Source organism: Sphaeramia orbicularis, chromosome 1 (genome assembly GCF_902148855.1).
Source record: "Sphaeramia orbicularis chromosome 1, fSphaOr1.1, whole genome shotgun sequence".
In the NCBI taxonomy this organism is placed as follows: domain Eukaryota; kingdom Metazoa; phylum Chordata; class Actinopteri; order Kurtiformes; family Apogonidae; genus Sphaeramia; species Sphaeramia orbicularis.
The window spans coordinates 11,951,270-11,967,053 of NC_043957.1; the positions used below are offsets into that span (position 1 = coordinate 11,951,270).

The following is a 15,784-nucleotide window of genomic DNA, read 5'->3' on the forward strand; positions in this document are numbered from 1 at the left end:
AAATGGGTTGTGCGAGCTATTTTGCCCATTTGAGAGGTGCAAACCTCAGTGCATCCTGTTAGTAGATAAGCTTCAACGTGTTTTTGCGTGCGCAGTCAAGTTTGCGCATGTTTTTACGTGCGCAAACCTTTAATAAATTAGGCCCCTAATGTGGTGGGCTGTGGGGATGTTGCTGCATTGCTTTGTGGGTGTTGAACATTTTGGGCTGGATCTATCAAAGGTTTGCATGTATTGAAACATGTGCAAACTCATTGCACACGCAAAAAAATGTACAAACTGATTTACTAACTGTGTGCAATAAGTGTAGCATCTTTCAAAGGCGCAAAATAGCACATCTGCATCAAGTTCGTACATTTGCCACAATGAACATGCAATTTGGGGCGTTAACATGCAGTTGTGCATGTGGTGGGAGGAGAAAATGTAAATATACTAATTTAGCACACGCAAAGGGATTTATCAAACCCGAAAGCAATTTTGCTCATAGAAACTGTGTCTATATTTAACACGTCTCAAAAGGAGGTGCAAACAGTTTGGATGCGTAATTGCGCACACATGGCTGTGGTTAGGAGACATCAAAATGATGCAACGAGATGCAGAGAACACATTTATCACCCTCGTGTGAACATTTTTGGAGTGACGGAAGAAAACATAACACACACACACCTTTAAAATGAAAAATGAATGAATGAATGAATGAGTCATGCAATACCTTCTATGACAAAACTCCTCCAACGTCACATTTCTGTGCATCTGGATCATTCAGCGCACTGTTCTCATTAGTGCTGGCGGTTCCCAGAGCAGTTTTTACAGCATATTATCTCCAGTAGCGCACGCAAAGCCCTCATTTAAATAGGGCGGTCTCCAAGACTTTGCACCTTTTGTAATTTGCGCAAGCAATCTCGGCAAATCACTCGCAAATGGTGGTCACACCTCACATGCAAAATTCTATATTGCGCAAGCAAATTACTACACGCAAATTGGGATCTTAGGAGATCCAGCCCTTTATGTTCTAGTCTATGTTCTGTTCTGTGTTATGTGCAGGGGCTTCTGGGGTTATTGTGTTTACGGGAGTTTAGGTGAGTGTGTGGGCGTGACAATAATTTATCTGGCATTTTACGATCATGTTTGTTTTTCTGAAGTGACACCATGACTGTAAGTCATAGGCAGAGCAGTGCCTTTACATGCTCTGAGATGTTTCAGGGCTTGGTTCACCAGTTTGGGGGGCTGCGACCTGTCAAAATAAAAGTGTTATTTGTAAGAGTGTAGACACTATAAGCAACTTCCCAGTCTCACCTCTACAATGCCATTAATTAATGTGGGCCACTTAGTAACCGTGGGGCTCCCTGTAGGCTGCAGGGTCCTAAGCAACCGCTTAGTTCGCTTATAGGACGAGCCAGCTCTGAGCAGAAGTAAGGATTAAAAGTTATTACAATGTAAAATTGTAAGTTAGTAGAACTTACAGTTGAGTTGACAAAAATCAGAATTCAGAGTTGAGCAAACTGAAAAGCACATCTTAAAATATTTAGTTTAATTGCCCAACTTAAAATTTTGTCAGAGTTTTTTGCCTTGAAATCTTGAGTTCACCCAACTTTTCTTTTTTTGCAGTGCTTGGCCTTGAAACTGAGACTTTCACTTAACACAAACACAGGCATGGGGGGAAAAATTTCTCTCATAGTTGAATTTGGGAATATGCTCAAAGGCACATAATCTTGTAAGATAAGAAATACATGAGGAAAGCGTATAAAAAAACTTCATATGATTTCACTAATCGGTACTTGAATGATTCCAGTGAAACTTGTTTGTGTGATATCCATACACATTTGTGATTTTCATAGGTTTCATAGGTTTTCTGTCTGTATAATTTACTGTGAATTTTGCATTCATTTATTCATACATTAAAATGAGCTTTTCTACTATACACAGCAGGTACAATCTCAAAAAAGTAGGCACACAAGTATAAAACTACATCAAGGTTTGAGGGAAAATAATAGCAGTTTTGAAAAAGTCTAGAAAAAGCACCCTGTAGAAGATATTTACAAGGCGCTTTTGAGACTTGGATACAGCAGTACAGTGAGTGGACAGTCCCATAGTCCAGTACATGGAAAAATAAGTAGCAAGATGGTCCTGGGTTCAACTGACACACTGAAGACCTTTCTGTGTGGAGTTTGCATGTCTTCCCCGTGTTTGTGTGGGTTCTCTCCGGGTACTCTGGCTTCCTCCCACCATCCAAAGACTTGCACTTATAGGTTCATTGGTCAAGCTAATTGCCCATTGTTGGGAGTGATTGGTTGTTCCTCTCTATATGTCATCTCTGTGATGAACAGGCGACACGTCCAGGGTGAATTGGTTTATATGTGTAAGTAAAATTATTTTTACACTATTGATTCTTAATATCTTCATTGTAATTTTTACATTTCACAAATTCATCTTACGGGCCAGATTGGACCCTTTGGCGGGCCGGATTTGGCCCCTGGGCCGCATGTTTGACACCTGTGCATTAGGGTAAAGTTTACAATACGTCACTGTTAAAAACTCTACTTCCTGGTTGGGGAGGGGCAGGACCTCACCTCACCTATCAGGCCACACCCAACCATTTAAGAGGAAGGATCAGGCCCAGCCCATCCTCTTTTCCCTTTGTTTGACATGGAGCATGCGGCCTGAGAAGAAACAAAGACTTAAATGCACAGACTGGATAGATGCATATCTGAATTCAAAGCATCCTATCCATGTCATCACCTGAACTATTCCACCTGTAAATAATCTGCCTGAAGAGAAAATAAAAGCATTAAATTGAATCCCTGACCAGTTTTCATATCTGACCGTATGCCAATGCAGAAGTTTTAATTATTCCAACACAAATCAGCCCTTCAATATCAGCCTTCATAGTTTTTACAGTCACAGACACCACCATCTGATCAGCAAAGTCTGCTGACTTATCTGGATGTTTTGGCTCTGTGTGTCCTGTTGGAGGACAGCAAGATGACAGAGTTCAGCTGATCCTGACTTTTGTCCCACATTTACACTAAAAAGCATTAATAATGACAAACTTCTACACAAATCAAAGTTGAGGCTGTTGTATGTTGCAGCTAAAGTCACACATGTTTTGCATAATCTGTCCAAAGTCAGCCAACTGCTTTTTTTTTTTTTTTGCTTTTTTTTTCACTCCATAGAATGGTAAAACATTGCGTCACAGTGACATGCAGCTCCATTAGGAATCTCATGCTTAAAGGTCCAGGTGTGTATGATACTTCATGTCATCTAGTGGTTAAGTTTCAGATTGCAACCACTGGAACCATGAAAGTCCTACATTTGCTTTTTTAGCCATACTGGGTTCTTTAGTTGAAGGGATATTTACTCTGGAACACAATTAGAGAAGTCTGATTAGAGCTACTGTAGAAAAATGCCAACAGCAACAAACCTACAATTCTTAGATCCACATAGTTACACCCTAATAAAAACATATTCATAAGTATTGTGTTCCATTAATGCAATTAGATGCTTCTACATTCCCCTACATTTTAGACTACATCATTATACTTGGAATTTCAAGTTCTCTTTATTAAATTCAAACAAGTTAACGCTCTTGATTTCATGTGCATATTTGACATACCAATGCTGTTTGTCATGGACTTTGGACAGTCAGTGGTATGAATAATGAAGGCATGACAAAGATACATCACATTGACTGTGTTTACCACTCATGTGCTCTTCTGCCATGGCACTTAAAGGTACCATACATATTTTTTGGGGGTAAAGGGGTGTTTTGTGGCTCAATTACCCATCCCAGAGCAAAGGTAAGGTGGTGATAAGAGACCTGACCAAACCTGGTTCCTGTTTCTCGTTAGTTCATGTTCTTTTTCCCTTGTCTGGTACGTCCCTTCCTTAGGCTTTAGTGAGTCTTAGCCCACAATGGCCTCAGACTGCTACTGAAAAACCATTAAACATTAAAACATTGCCTTCTCTCATTACCTTCTTATTCTGTGACGAGAGAAATTAATTGTTGTATCTACCAATTCATGAGCTTAGTCTCATCCTTCAACATGAATTATTTAATCAGTATCAGGTAACTTAACACGTCTTTAAAGTTTTGAGTTTTTTGGCAGCTATACATGATCATATGGGAACATTGTTATCGTGAAAGAACTGAGTTTGACACATTAACAGAAAAACATGTTTATTGAGCTGACTTAATAACTTATGTAGCCAAATTATTCTGGAGAAAAGTTTTAAGGTAAAGACAAACAAAAATTAGTAAATTAATCAGACATTAGGGCTGTCGAAATGAACAAACTAAAAATATGCTTTGACAGAAACAGGTTATCATTAAATCTGAGCAAGACAAAAATAATGACGTTTGGTAATTGTAGAAATAATTCACAGGTAACAATAAAAACAGAAGGAATTGAAATAGAAAGTTCATGAAATAAAATTTCTAGGGGTAACCACTGACGACAGAATCAGTAAGAAAGCACATATCAAACATGTACAAACTAAAGTCTCAAGAAGCACTGCAATAATGAATAAAGTAAAGAAGGCTTTGGACCAGAAATCACTCCACACTCTATACTGTTCCTTGGTTCCTTGGTCTCACCATACTTACCATACTGTGCTGAGATCTGGGGCAACAACTACAAGACCTCACTACAGCCACTAATCATCATTCAAAAAAGAGCAATAAGGATCATTCACAATGTTGGCTACCAGGAACACACAAACTCATTATTCTTACAGTCAAAATTACTCAAATTCACAGACATTGTGGACTATCAAACAGCTCAAATAATGTACAAAGCTAAAAATAATCTGTTGCCAACAAATATACAGAAATAATTGAGTATTCATGAGGGGGGGTTATGATTTAAGGGGGAAAATTAACTTTAAAATTCACTTAATACTTACTTAACACTAATAGGTTAACTGGTTAATCTAAATTGCCCATAGGTGTGAATGTGAGAGTGATTGTTTGTCTCTATATGTTCAGCCCTGCGATGAACTGGCGAAATGTCCAGGGTGTACCCCGCCTTCGCCCCTATGTAGCTGGGATAGGCTTCAAGCGACCCCCGTGACCCTAGTGAGGATAAAGCGGGTTCAGAAAATGAATGAATTCACTTAATACGACTAGGGAATGCACGCAAATACCAAGAGAATTGTTTTGTGATGTGTGTAAATCCATTGCTTCGCGTTGTCAGCAATGTCTGGACCAGACGTCAGTGTGAGAACAGGTGGTGACAAAACAATCAATCAATCAAACTTTATTTGTATAGCACTTTTCATACATGGTACATGTAGCACAAGGTGCTTCACAACAAACCCCCCACTGTCCCGAAGTTGCAATTAAAAATAAAAGCAACAAAGTAAAGTAAAGTTTACAGTAAAAGTTTAAATAAAAGCTAGACTAAAAAGATAAGTTTTGAGTTTACTTTTAAAAATATGAACACTTGCAGCGGACCTTTTCCTCAGGTAGACTGTTCCATAGTTTGGGGCCATAAAAGCTGAATGCGGCCTCACCATGAGTTTTGGAGTGGACTCTGGGAACTGTTAAGAGATGACTACCTGAGGACCTGAGGGTCCGAGAGGGCTCATATGTTAAAAGTAGAGATGCACCGATACGAGTATCGGCATCGGCTCCAATACTCAGTGTGTGTACTCGTACTCGTACTCGTAAAAGATATCCGATATAAATGCACCGATAGCACTTATGGCCGTTTGACATTCACAGAACAGTGCAGCAGGTACGCGGTGGTAGAATAATGTGTGGAGAGTGTGAAGAGTGTGGAGATTTTTCAAAATAAATGACGGCGATAAAAGTAACGCTGACTGCAAGTAATGTTAAAGACACAGACGGATACGAACGCAGCGTTCTGTCCGTCCTCTGCATACATTCCGTCCGTTTTCCAGGTGCTGGTGGATGCTTACCCAGAATGAGAATACCACCGGGAGTACGGAGCGGTGCGGACCACCCCCAGAGGAAGTGAAAACGAAACTTATCACTCATTTCTCTTTTCTCTACCTGCTGAAGCTTCGCTTTTAAACCTTACCAGTGAAAACGCTGCAATATTAGTATCACATTAGTGTTGCCTCTGTTGTCTCCATGTTTATTATTACTGACTTTTTTCTTCTCCTTCTCAAAAAAGTTTACTCTTCTTCGTGGTATTTGTCCAGTATGGTTAATTAAGAGCGGCACCCCCTGGTGGATTAATTGAGAAACCCTCATTCCAACACATTAAATGTCAGTAGCAGCACTTTGTTCCAGTCAGACTAATGACAACAACAATAAAGCACATTTACAAAAGGAACTAAGAACTGGAATGGGATTATTAAGTACTCGTATTGGTACTCGGTATCGGCAAGTACTCAAATGTAAGTACTCATACTCATACTCGGTCTGGAAAAAAGTGGTATCAGTGCATCCCTAGTTAAAAGCAAATCAGACAAATAAATAGGGCTAAGACCATTAAGAGTTTTAAAAACCAATAAAAGTACTTTAAAATCAATCCTGAAGCTCACAGGGAGCCAGTGCAGAGACCTGTGCACTGTTGTAATATGCTGTCTCTTTCTGGTCCTCGTCAGCAGTCTGGCTGCAGAGTTCTGGAGTAGCGGTGCAATGGTCCTCTTAGGGAGACCAGAAAGGAGAGCGTTACAATAATCAATTCGACTTGTGACAAACACATGTATCAAAGTCTCTGCACTGGCTCGAGAGAGAAAGGGTCATACTCTGGCAATATTTTTTAAATGATAAAAACCTGTTTTGGTGGCACACCTTATGTGTGGCTCAAAGCTAAGCTCACAATCAAGTAAAACACCCAGGCTTTTAACCCTCTCAGAAGGGTCAAGTGAATGGGTTTGGAGCTTAGCTTTGAGCCTTTCCCTCTGAGCCTCAGGACCAACAATTAAAACCTTGGTTTTGCCCTTGTTGAGCTGGAGGACGTTTTCTGTCATCCAGGACTTAATATCTAAAATGCAATTAAAAAGGGTGTCGATGGGGCTGAGGTCATCAGGAGACACTGCAACATAAAGTTGGGTGTCATCAGCATAACTATGAAAGTTGAAAGTCTCCTGATGACCTGTCCTAGAGGCAGCATATAAAAGTTAAAAAGGGTTGGACCTAAAATTGACCTTTGGGGAACACCACAATCCATTTTGCACTTTTTTGACAAGTGTTCTCCAATATTAACATAAACATCCCTGTTTGTTAAAAATGATTCATTCATTCATTCATTCATTCATTTTCTGAACCCGCTTTATCCTCACTAGGGTCACGGGGGTCGCATGGAGCCTATCCCAGCTACATAGGGGCGAAGGCGGGGTACACCCTGGACAAGTCGCCAGTTCATCGCAGTAAAAATGATTCAAACCAGTTAAAAACAGACCCAGACAGACCAACTGTAGTATGTAATCTGTCTAAAAGAATGCAGTGGTCCACAGTGTCAAACACTGCCGTAAGATCCAATAGGACCAAGACAGCAAGCTTTTTGTTGTCCATATTGGATCTAATGTCATTTAAAATTTTAACCAGTGCCTTCTCTGTGCTACGGTGTGCTCTAAAACCAGATTGATAAAATCTAAAATGTTGTTAGAAATAATAAAATCGTTGATCTGGTTAAAGACAATTTTCTCTAAAATTTTACTTAAAAACGGCAGGTTGGACACAGGTCTGTAGTTGCTGGCAAGGGAGGGGTCCAGTTTGGGATTCTTGAGAAGGGGTCTGACCATGGCGGTTTTAAGAGCTGCTGGAAAGATCCCTGTCTGCAATGAATAATTTACAATATTAAGAACATCTTGATCTAAAAATGTAAAAAACGATTTAAAAAGAGATGTGGGAATAGAATCTAAAAAGCAAGTGGCTGTTTTTAGCTGTAAAACGACTTTGTTAAGACTCTCAGCACCAACCAGGGCAAAATTCTCCAAAGTTGCAGATAAAATCAGTGGATCTGAGATAAATGCATTGCCTGGCTGTAGTTGCTGCAGGTCTGACCTAATAGACTGTATTTGACTGGTGTAGTGACTTATGAACACATTGGCAACATTGGCAGCTACCCACAATTCACATGTCACTCAATAAGATGATGTTTGTAAATTCTATTACATTTAGAAAATTAAATGAATTTTAATAAACACCTACTTTACAATTATTTAAAGTGTGTGTAAATTTTTTGGGGACACCTTGTATATGTATGCATTTGTGTATGTATGTGTATATGTGTGTATGTATGTATATCTGTGTATGAATATGTATTTACATATATGTGTTATTGTATTGTATACGTTTATGTAAATCATATTATATTTGTTCATAATAATATAAAGCCAGAAACCAAATTATTTAATAATAAGTATCAGGCATATTATAGCATATAGTAAAGATATGCTTAGACTAGGAAGATTATTACTGTTATTAATTATGTAAGGTGAAGGGGTGGGAGTTTATAAGTTATGCTTCTTCTCAGTCCTTTTCGAATATGTATATGTCTTATGTCTCATGTTTTAGTGTTTTGTTTATGTATTTTCTTCTGTTTTGACATTTAAATTCAAAATAAATACATCAATCAATCAATTTAAAGGATTTTTGAGGCTGCACATTGTTTTCTAAAGCAGCCAACTAACTTTGCATGTTGAGCAAGTGTGCAAGTGTTTCCTCTTTATCACAGACATGCATGACTTAGTGGTAGATTTTGTGACTTTGCGCAACATCATGGCATGACACACTATTGCTCATAACACATCGTACCTATTGACATGCAATATTAATGTGTATGTGACTTGTAATTTTGGAAAAAATTGTATTGCTATCGCATGCAGTGCTTGACTGTAGCTATATATTTCACTCTTACCTTTAACATCCTAATTGTCCATAGACATGTTTTCATATATATATATATATATATATATATATATATATATATATATATATATATATATATAAGAATCCCAGTGTTGAAGCCTTGAATGCAACATTGATAGTTTTCATTATAGAAGTGTCTGGTCTGGCTGATTGATTCATGCCTGAGAGTCTTCTTTCTGTACATTAAATGTTTAACGTTTGTAAGCTTCCATAGGTTTTCATAGTTCAAATAGCCTGTGTTTCTTAACAAAAGTGTTCTGATGTAACAGAGGAAACACACATGCACACACTGCACACATGCTACCGAACAACACGTCATGGAAAAACACTGCACTGAGGTAGCTCTCTGTCTTTGCATGGTGGGGTGAGTGAGCTGGCTCTCCTCTGTATGAAACACTGGCAGGAATGTTGCTGCTCCTGCTGCCTTTTGCCTCACTCTCACATCCACAATCTGACCTACAGGCAAAATGTTTCATTAATATAATTTATAATCTGTTGGTAATAGGAACTTTTGATACACGATTCATGAAGTTGCTCAATGTCCTGCTGTGAGTAATGACACAGAAAATAGCAATTGAAGGTTTAGTGTAAGATTTGGGAGGAGAGATTAAATATAACAATCAGAATATTGTTCTCATAAAAAGAGAAACATATAGGATCCATTGTGTTTTATTTACTTTAGAATGAGCTCCTCTATGGACTATACCATTATTCATACCATTATTCATGTATTTCATAATGGACATCTTAAAGCAGGTGCTGTCCACCATTATTACTGCCTCCTAGTATGTTTGATTGTCGATTAGAGTTAATATACCCTGAACATAAAAGATTAGAAATAAAAAAAAAATAAATAAAATAAAAAAAAAAAACACTGGTTGTAATGAGGAACTTGTGTGTTCTTGGTGTTTTTAGGGTATACCAACACCTGTTCTCACTCCCCAAAGTATCGTATTCTGTCAATTGGACATGAGCTACTGGCATATCATTTGGCCACTATAACATCAACTATCAAACAGGTAAAAGTCAACCACATAAAATAAATACAGACTAATGTAAGTCTTTAGATGTTTAGAAACTAATTATATGAATTGAGTGTAAAGTACCAAAAACCTTAGGAACTTAACTAATTTGTTTCTATGCCTGTATAACGTAACAGAAATGGAACAGTGTCAGAATTTCTTTCTGACTAGTTTATAAGTTAAAAAAAAAAACCTGCTGTAAGGATTGCCTGTGCGTGCAGATGAATATATACTCAGTTGACTGCAATCTTCAACCTCAAACCACTAGATGTCACTTCCTCTTTTCAACAGATATCTATCTAAAGGCTTTTTGACTAGTAATTTTTCAGTTATTTCTATTTGTTTTACTCTCAGCTCTTGAAGTTTTAATGCACCCATTTTTGTATTTCATCTAATTTATTTACAGTTTTTAACTTTTTCTTTATGGTAATTCCCTATGTTTTATTTTAATTATTTTACTCATGTTGCCTGCCTTTTTTCATACAATGCTATGCATTTTAATGTTATGTTTTATGTGTTTTATTTGATAAGTGCTTTACAAGTATATTATCTGTTATTATCTGACACACTGAACCTTTATCACTCGTATAAAGACATATTACATATTATTCAAGTGACAAAGGAAAAAGTCCTTATCAGACTTTAACATATCATGTCAAAGAACAGTGTGTTTAAGTGGATTTGCTTTGGTCTGTATTGTGGGCTCAGAGGTCTCTGTGATCCTCTCATGAACACATGTTTATTTGGAAAGCGACTTCAGATAACATGTTGGAATGCTCTGCCTTATCTGGTCTCCCCCTCTAGTTCCTGTCCACATAAAACCACAGTCCCCACCCTGCATATATGCTCAGAACAGACAGACAGGTTTTAACTAGAACCAAACCTTTATTGTCAAAACAACTGTGATGATTCAATTAACTATTCTGGCACATTGTGTTCCTGTGGTTCTAGACTCAGACTTCCTCCTGTCAGAGAGAAATAAGCCCCTTTCCACCAAAACCAAACGTGGGACCAAGAGTCTGTTTATGTGGGACAATGTGGGACATGTTACTTACACTGAGATGTAGACCTCCATTTTGGCAGAATGTCTAACGTATGAAGTAAACACACAATGCGTCATTAACCAAACAGCCAAGTACACTTGGTCTCCTGAGATTAATTTCACACACACATACATATAGGAGGTTCAACACCTCCTACTGCTGGAAATAAAAAAAAACAAACAAACAAAACATTAGAATAAGAGTTCGCACATTTTGATTTAATGTTATGAAAAATAGTGCTAAAGCAATAAAATGAGGAAACATGAACAAAATATATAAGAAAAAAATGCATAAATAAAGAAGAAAAAATTAAGACATTAATAAACCAAATGAAAACAAAAGCAAAATAAGCAACAAAATGAAGAAATAAATGAACAAAATATACAAGAAAATTAAGTTGCTAATAAGTTTAACAAAAACAGAAAAAATAATCAACAAAACAACAAATAATGAGCATAATGATCAACAAAATGAAAAAAAAAAAGAACATTTCAAACAGTTTCTGAAAGTTCATTTCAGATTTGTGGCACATTTGGATGTATACCTGCCTTTAATCTGATAGACTTATTAAATTTCCTCCACATCCAAATATGGGACATTGCCTCAGTAAGCTGTGAACAAGATATCAAAAGGTTGTTCTGTCTGACACATAGTGGGACATGTGTTCACCATAATAATCACAAATTAGACACATATGACTTCTTAATATGTACACACTGATTGTTTGTTGGTGTATATGTATTTCACATCAGATCAGGTTTGTACAGTATGTGTCTATGTGAATTTGACGGGTTAATGATTAGGAAGAAAGCTATGTTTAGCAGGCGCCTTTGAAAGATGTATGGGTGTGTCAGACGCACTGAACTGAAACGTAGCAGGTTCACCTAGAAAGCAAACACCCGTTGCTGATCACCTATTGCACTCACATTTTTCCCCAACTCTCCCTGAAACTCTTTGTAGCCTTGGAATATCTTTGTTCCTCTGTTTTCAGAAACCCGCTGCAACTTTTCTTTTTCCTCATATTGTGTTGTCCTTCATGACCTTTACAATGTGACATGAATTTAATCACAAAATGCCTCAGTCACAAATGTCCTTACAAACAGCTATGAACACCGCGCAAACAATTTATGGACCATTTTGTACGACCTTCTCAAGGCAGACTTACAAGAATGGAGAGTAGACCATTCCCAAGTTCGTAGCCAGGTGGATGATCTCATGCAAGATTTTCTACGAACGCACTACAAAGTCCCCTTTTGTAGGGTGCCCTAATGAATGCCTTAGGAACAACCTAAGAACAATGCACAATATTTGTGGGTCAGGAGGCCATTCCAGAACCCCATGTTCCTACGGTGGCCGCAAGTAGATCACAAGAACACATTACATTGTTATTAGGGGCCCCTTACGGCATTCACATGTACAGACATACAGATGGAGATTGTGCACCTAAACTGCATTTCGGTCCTCAGTCGTACCTGTTTCAGGCTCACAGAGTGTCATACTGTTCGTAGAGGAGCCGCCTCTGTACCCATGGCCACACCCACCAACATCTCTGTCTTCTCTGCATCTTCAGGACATTCGAAAACGCTTAATGTAAAAAAAGTTTACGTAGTTTTATGTCTGAAAACATCGATCAGTCATCACCAAATTATGTGTGGACATCTCTAATGCTGGGAAAGGCTCCAGCGCCCCATTCACCCTCTCAAGGATAAAGCAGTTCAGAAGATGGATGAATGAATCAATCAATCAATAGAAAAAAAAAACAAACAAACTCTTAAACAATGTTTTGTTTTTTCTTTTTATTTGCGCCTATGGAGGGGAAAAGGCTTAATGTGGACAACATCCATATTTCTGGGGTGTTCGTTTTGATTTTTGTAGAGGTGATAGTGGCCATCACTAGAGATGTCCATACAAACTTTGGTGATGATTGATCACTGTTCTCCAACATTAAGCTACGTTAAGCTTTTTTTTTACATTAAGTGTTTTAGAATGTCCCTCTGCTGCTGCTGGACCAAAACCAGGGCAAAAACAGCTTGAACTTCCTCTTCTTCATTTTACATGTCTTGAAGCTGTAGCTGTAGAAATTTCAGTGTTGTGGGCATTCTTGCCATCTTGAATGCAATGATCATGACACAGCACTTTTAGTACATGGCCACTGTTTATATAGAGGGTATGCACGTGGCGTCACCGCTAGCGGAAGTCACCGTGGTTACGCCCACTGAGTGGCAGAAAGAGGGAGATGAGTGGCAGCTTTGGCTTCAATACCATCTAAACTTAAGAATAATATTTAATAAAAAAATGGGGAAGAGCTGTTGTGCAACTGATTGTATGAACAGGTTTGAAAAGTAGTCGGAGCTATAATTTTACAGGCACCAAAAGCCAAAATAAAGAGAAGTAGATGGATCCACAAATCCAGGCAACAAATCCTAGATTTCATGTCAGGTAACATTAATTAATGCTGTATTTTCGGGTAAAATCATACCTTAAATTACGTATTGTTTTGGTTAACGTTACTTTTTAGTAAAGCTTTTGGTTTCATGATCAGAACTTTCATGGTTTTTGTCTTCATTTTGTGATTATGAACCTTGTGCTCTACATGATTTGTAAACTAACTTAAACTGAGGCTAACCTAGTTTTTCAAATATGAGGGAACTGGAGAATAAAGCTACGATGGTGTATTAGGGCCACATGAGAAAATAAAAACGCTTGTCACTAGGAGAATAAAGTCCTAAAATATCGATATAAAACCTGCAATTTTACGATAAAGTCGAATACAAAAAGAATCAGAATGTTATGAGAATAAAGTCGTAGTTATAAAAAAACTAATAATTTAACAAAAATGTCATTCATTTATGAGATTAAAGTCATCATATTCCAACAATAAAGCCATAATATTACAAGAATAATGTCGTAATTTAAAAACAGGTGGTAAAAATATCATAACTTACAAGAATAAAGTCGTACCCTGCTCATACAAAGGAGTAGTATCTTTGTTGTATGAAATACTTGATATTAACTAGACGAAAATATCCTCAGTACCAGTAGATCATGCATATTTTCACTGGGGTCAGTACACGGTCTACTGTAAATGGACTTTGGATCAGCTGGTTTTCTCCCTGGTTTTGGACCCTGGCTGTCAGTAATGATGAAACCATGTATATTTGTTTCAGGTAAAAATAGCGATGATCCCCTACACTCTGAATGTCAGGATACATGTCAATGTCACATGTCAATGTTCGTGGACCACTTGTTCTTTGGTGGCTTATACGGATCCATGTCCAGTTCAATCGTCCTTAATTTAAATTTATATTTCACATTTTCCTGGTCTCGGTGTGTTTACTGCTATACTCCGTCATGTTGAGCAGGTTGGTTTTTGCCACTCAGTCTGACTTAGAGGGGCGTGGCCCAGGGGGTGGAAGTGATGTATGTGCATACCCTCTATACCAGGGGTGCCCAACCTTTTTTGTCCCAAGAGCTACTTTTCAAGTTGCCAACCTCCTGAGATCTACCAGTCCAGTGTCAACATCGCAAACCCCCACAGATCGTTTCCAGCCTGCAGTAACTACCCTCACAACACGTTTTGTTGTTGTCACACAACCATTAGACATCACATCACAAACCCGCCCTCTCTCAAACACACACACACACACACAGACAAATTCCTCTCTCTCTCACACACACACACACACACACCAATCTGCATGATGAGCAATAGCCATAACTGACCTTAATATGAACCAAACAGAAAAATAAACCAGATACAAAACAGGTAGATCTCTGTTTGAAAAAAGGAAATCACTTCCTACCTTAGTGGGAGACCTGGCACTGGGAGGAGGAGGCTAGCTTTTCATAGTTAGGAGTGTAGGAGCTGGTTGCAAGGCGTAGGCAGGCTGCAAGGTGACCATCAGTCATTGTGGATCTGTTCTTGGACTTGATGATGTTCATGTGCGAGAAAGCAGACTCGCACAAATAAGTTGATCCAAAAAGAGCTGTCAGGTTCAAAGCACATCTTCTGAGATTGGGATACTTCTCTGCCACCAGTAGTTTCCAGAACAGGAAGCAATAGTTGCAGCCTTACTCTGGGTCTTCGGTTTGGTGAAGATTGACTGCCGTGCTGCAAGCTGTGCTTTCAAATCCCGCACTTTTGTGGCACGTAAAAGTGTTTTTGCAGGGAAATCCCTCTCATAGCTCCTGTGTACCATTTTGAAATGCCGCTCCAGATTCCCTTTCTTTGCCAATGCCACCGTTGCATTGCAAATCAAACAAACAGGCTTTGAATGAGAATAAACAAAAAAATAATCTTGCTCCCACTCAGGGTGAAAATGGTAGGTCTTGGCTCGTTTCCCCTCAGCCATGTTGACGTTTAGGGGTGTGTAACCGCTGTAATCGCTAGCTGCTAGCTACTGTTGACAGCGGTCAACTTCCTGCAGTGTTACCAACTCATCGGTAAGGAAAGTAGCTATTGGCTGTCCTAAAAGTCGCTAAATGATCTCATCAGGGCGTGTGATTTACTTGGGGGATGTTGTTTTTTTTCTTTTCTTTTTTTCTTTTGTAATTTTTAGTTTGGTTTTTTTTTGTTTATTTTAGACAAAGAAAAGTTTACATTTACATCCAGCCCTGACTGTAAACCAGGGCAGGATCAGCCAGCAGCGGCTTCATTTGCAACATGAACTCCTGCTCTGACTGCAGCTGCACCGAGCAGCTGGTCACGAGGACTGGACCAGCTGTGAGTGCTTTGGGAGGGGGAGGGGCCACAGCAGCACCAGGCGCTGCTCATTGAGAACAGGCTTAACAACGTGCTTTCACGTCACAGACTCCAAAAGTCTCCAGTAACACTAGAAAAAGTCGCTAGATTGTTGCTAGTCGCTTTTTTGAAAAAA

The 15,784-nt window shown here is 38.6% G+C and overlaps 1 long non-coding RNA gene across 1 annotated transcript in view; it reads right to left on the reverse strand.

Moving 5' to 3' along the window:
* The window catches only part of LOC115429883 (uncharacterized), a 27,878-nt gene extending 12,412 nt beyond the window's left edge, over nucleotides 1–15,466 (reverse strand). Inside the window, exon 1 of the long non-coding RNA XR_003936837.1 lies at nucleotides 14,711–15,466. This is a non-coding gene — a long non-coding RNA (uncharacterized LOC115429883). The remainder of the gene's footprint in view (nucleotides 1–14,710) is intronic.
* Nucleotides 15,467–15,784: the final 318 nt, after the last annotated feature.